Source organism: Seriola lalandi, unplaced genomic scaffold, assembly GCF_002814215.2.
Source record: "Seriola lalandi dorsalis isolate HSWRI2012SDOR001 ecotype SW California unplaced genomic scaffold, Sedor1 jcf7180002054839, whole genome shotgun sequence".
In the NCBI taxonomy this organism is placed as follows: domain Eukaryota; kingdom Metazoa; phylum Chordata; class Actinopteri; order Carangiformes; family Carangidae; genus Seriola; species Seriola lalandi.
The window spans coordinates 8,194-13,272 of NW_019525392.1; the positions used below are offsets into that span (position 1 = coordinate 8,194).

The 5,079-nt window shown below is 42.6% G+C and overlaps 1 pseudogene; it reads right to left on the minus strand.

The window, feature by feature from the left end:
• Window positions 1–1,008: 1,008 nt before the first annotated feature.
• Window positions 1,009–1,876, minus strand: LOC147817926 (coxsackievirus and adenovirus receptor homolog; annotated as a pseudogene).
• Window positions 1,877–5,079: the final 3,203 nt, after the last annotated feature.

Sequence of the window (5,079 nt, forward strand, 5' to 3'; positions counted from 1 at the left end):
AGTAGACCAGAATTTGGAATCTCAATAGATTGAAATTTGTCATTTTTGTCTATTTTTGTATTTTAAAAGAATCAACAACTGAAACAATGTTAACTTTCTAATAGGCCATTTATTACAAATATACCTGTTTACCTTCATTGTTTTTTGAAAAGCAAATAAATATCGACCTGTATCTCTTATTTGTCTTTTTTGTGTTGTATAACATACAAAAAAAAGGTAATTGATTATGTTACTTTTTTCCCCAATACAAAGCTCTATTTTCAATAGAAAATAAACTATTCTGTGTTACATTGGAAGCACCAAACAAACATCAGGGCACAACCCATGAAGATCCAAAATGTTACAAAACAGCTACATCCAAAATGTTACTATAAATGTTACTTGCTCTTAGAAATGTTTTTCACCCAAAACAAATGTTATGATAGACATCAGCCAGATTCCATGTACTAAACAACAAATTCCTTGAAATAGATAAACCTATATTTCAATGTAGAAATACAAAAGTATTCTCAATAAACAAAAACAAACAAATTGGTCTCAAAATGTTTCAAGGAAGCCTGTGAATTTGCAAACAAACATGTGCATGCTCAACAATTATTTCACTTCACTTGATTTGTCATCCAGTCACAGAGGCAGATATGTCAGTCATTGTCTCATAGACATTTTCCACTTCACACATTCCACACATAATTTCATAGACTTCAGACTTCCTTTTGCTGTTTTTCTCCAGGGTGTCCATCTTGTCTTTCACCTTTGGAGAGATTTTCAATATGAACGTTATTGAACACATTTCCACATTCCTCCACACCTTCCACATACACAGATACTGACTTCCACATTCACATATACGCACTTCCAAATTCACATCTACACACCTCCACATTCACATATACTGACTTCCAGATTCTGATTTACGCACTTCCACATTCTCATCTATCGACCTCCACATTCACATATACTGACTTCCACATGTAATTTCAAGTATAATGTTCACATCATATTACCTACCTGATTTCTTTCCAGGACAATCCTTTTAGGCACAGCCTGCTGCCTCTTCTTCAGTAGCCATTTATGAGGAGGCAACTCATCTACTCTGATCTCATTTCCGAAGTTCTCCACATTTTTTCTTTTGCGACAAAAGAATACAATGGCTGAGATGGTGATGATCATCAGGAGGACAATGACTGTGACTGCTGCTGAAACTGCTACATTACTAACTGCTGATTTCAGTATGAGTGTTGTGGTGCATGTTTCAGAACCCATAAGGTTTTCAGCATTACAGACATAGGGACCCAATACATCTTCTCCGGTGATTGTTAAAAACAAGTCACCAGGGAGCATCTTTTCTCTGCTTTCCTTGGACCATGTGTACCACATTGGGGGGCTACCTTGACTGCCAATGCAACTGAGCACCACCGTCTGACCCATCTCAACCACAACCTCAGGGTTACACACAGGTTTGGTTGGCCTCTCCATTACATCCAGCCGAATGATGATGCTGCTGATTCCAGGAAGTTTTTGAACCTTGCACTGGAAGGTGTCAGAGTCTGTTAGCTTCAAGTCATTGATGGTTATTGAACCATTGCCACTTTCAGGATCTGGAGACACAAACTGAACTCTGCTCTGAAATCGATGATCAAAATCATTGTAGATGCGATGATCTCCAGCATACCAGATAACCACTGTTTCTTCTTTCTGTATGTCTGCAGGCAGTCCACTCAATATCAATTCCTCCCAAGTCTTCAGGAGCAAGGGTGAAGTGACAGCTGAGGGTCACGTCGTCTCCCACTGCAGCATATGTAGGTGATAATGACCGTGACACTATCTGCAGTCCATGAGATGGTTTTGCAGTGAAAGGCAATAATGAGAGGCTCATGAACAAATGCCATAGCTTGAGCCTGGTGATCAGAGGCTTTCGATAAGGAGGACACCTTTGGTGAAATGCTCTAGAGATTGGCATCTGCAGATTTTAAAAGAACAGAGTTTAAATTTGAATCAAATAGACTGACATGTGGATTTTTGTAACTATTTTAGATGAAAATATGGAACCTGCCAACATTCGGGTCCAGATTTCAATTTGTTACATTACACGTTAGCATGTTAGCTAATGCTAAAACCGAACGAACATTTTAAAATGTTCATTTCTTGATAAACCTTTTCAACAACCATTAAAACTTGTGTGCAAAGTCTTCCTAAAACAGTCAAATAACCCATAGCGGTCCAGAGAGGCTAGAAACACTCAAAATATAGTATTTTTGTCAGAGCAACTTACCATTCTGATACAGCTTTCCCGCATGTGAAAACAAAATGGCTGACACTGAACTTTGAACTTTGTGACCCCAAAAATTCAAAAGCTGTCAATTGAGCTGTACCTGACATATGTGGTAGGGCTTGGTCCTAGGTACTCTGAGTCAAATTTTGGAGGCTCTGACACTGCCCAAACTCTGGGAAATACCCCATTTATCCCTTCCATATTTCAATCTATGAAATTCCAAATTCTGAATTGGTCACAGACTGAACTCTGGAATATACATAGATTGAAATAAGATGAAATTTCTTTCTATTGAATGGGGTTTGGAATTTGGAAGATGTTGTAAGGGGGCTCAAAATGCACAACACGCAGCCCTTGTGGTTTCATGTCAACATGACCTCATGCCCTAACAGGCATTTTGGGTTTATAAAGCACACTTCCATTTTCATCAATTTCACTCACTGAGGCAGAAAAATGTACTTTGAGCTAGGCGCTTGATTTTGACATATGATGTAGAGCCGGAAAAGAAGGTTCTGGGACACTCACTCCCATGTCCCTAGCCATTCGCTAACCTGAGTTATGCCACCCCCAAATTAATTTTTCCTAGATGAATGGAACAGATGAAAACTTGGAACTAATAATTTCACATTCTCATTTGGTTGGTCACATGGTAGGAGGCTAAAGGTCACGACAGCCATATTGACTTCACCTCGACATGTTCCCTGCATCACAAGGTAAGATGCTCTCTTAAAAGTGTAGATTTGGACAGGCATAGCCCTTCCAAATTAGCAGGAACTGGTTTCAAGTGTTTCTTAAACTGCTTAGACACATTTTTTCAAAAGTTTCTGTGTGAAATCTTGGTGTTTGATGTGGCTAAGTAATATGCTAAAGTGCTAGCAGATACGCTAACCCACCGCGTCATAATAGATTGAAATCTGGAATCAGTTATTCCAAATTCTCATCTGTTAAAAGATGGACATTTGGAATTTGAAGGTCACAAGTAGGGTAAACTGTGGAGCACTCAAAGTGATTAGAGAAGCACCCATGAGCATCTGTTTTCTGTTCACCTTTCACCAGTTTGTGAAGCCCAGACGACATGTCCATGTGCCCAAAACACCCTGGCAGCAAGTCCCCGTGGTGCTCAGAGACCGACACCGAGCCCACCGCCAAGTTCCCGCGTGGGCCCGAGCCCGAGCCCGAGCCCAAGCCCACCGATGAGACCAAGTCCACCAACAAGTCCGCTGTGGGGATCCGGACCGAGCCCTCAAAAGAATCCCCTCCGGGGACCCAGACCAAGCCCAACGACAAATCCCCGCAGGGGACCCAGACCGAGCCCTACGATGAATCCCCTCCGGGGACCCAGACCGAGCCCTCCGATGAATCCCCTCCGGGGACCCAGACCGAGCCCTACGATGAATCCCCTCCGGGGACGCAGACCGAGCCCTCCGATGAATCCCTCCTGGGGGCCCAGACCGAGCGCTACGATGAATCCCCTCCGGGGACCCAGACCGAGCCCTCCGATTAATCCCTCCAGGGGACCCGGACCGAGCCCTCCGATGAATCCCTCCTGGGGACGCAGACCGAGCCCTCCGATGAATCCCTCCTGGGGACTCAGACTGATAAAGCGTCCCAGTTCAACAGAGCCAGAGCCAGACCCAAGACGACCACCGGGTGTCTGCCAGTCGACCACTGGCCGACACTCAGGTGGCGCGCCAGAGAGTGAGGTATAATGGTGAAGAATGGTTGTTTCCAACCATGTTTTTGGACAGTTTCAAGAGGAGGCTATGTTCATGTTGTACAATTAATCCAGTTTGAAAATAAAGGTTCTGAGCATTGAGTTCTGCGTACGAGTTTGATTTTGACACATAACAGTGTGACTCTGTCAATAACTTCCAAATTGTCATCTAGTCCATAAGCTGTAGTTTGATGAGAATTTGGAATAATTCCAGATTTCTATCTATTACATGGTGGCGGGTCACATGGTAGGTCAAAGGTCAAGTCGGCCATATTGTCATCTCATCACCACACGGTTGTGCACACACAGGTAAGTACCTCTCTTAAAACAACGGTTTACAGCCCTCCAGGACGGTCAAAAGCCACTGGGAGTTTTAAAAGGGGGCATTTGGTGTGCCTAAGAAACATGCTAAAGTGCTCAAATGGCGCATAATACTAATATGCATAATAAATGTGGAATTTGACCTTGATACAAGTGCAGTCCTTACCTGTCGGATTTGACATTATTCTTTCCGCACCTGACCGAGATGCTTTTACTAACCTTAACCACTCCCTTCTTTGTGCCTAACCCTAACCCAAGTTCGACATGCAACTACCACCCCCGGTTTTTCATGTTGCTATTTAGCATGCTAAAGTGCTAGTGTAACAGATTGGAATCTGGGTCATAACCACATTATCTGCCATATTTTCATCTATTAAATGGAGGCAGCTCCAGTTGAAGCTGCATGCAATTAGTGCAAGCAAAGCGGTAGACACAGAGGAGGGAGGGAAGGGCAGATGGCAGTTTGATTAGCACTGCACGAGCCAATCGCTTTGAACGTGGCGTTCAACATGATTGGGTGATGTTTTTACAGGATTGTCGGTTCCACAGCTGACATATTTTTTAAATTTTTATGAAAAAGCATTAAATTACTTTGTTGCTGTCGGGGTGTGAAGAGGATTATAAGCAATTCAGTAAAAAATGCTCCAGAAGTACATCTCCTACCCTACCTTTAATACTAGGGAATAACATTTGGAATTTGGAAACACTGACATAGATTAGGTTTTCAACAAATGTCTCAACTTTATGGTGTGGTTTTGACTGCCAATTCTGG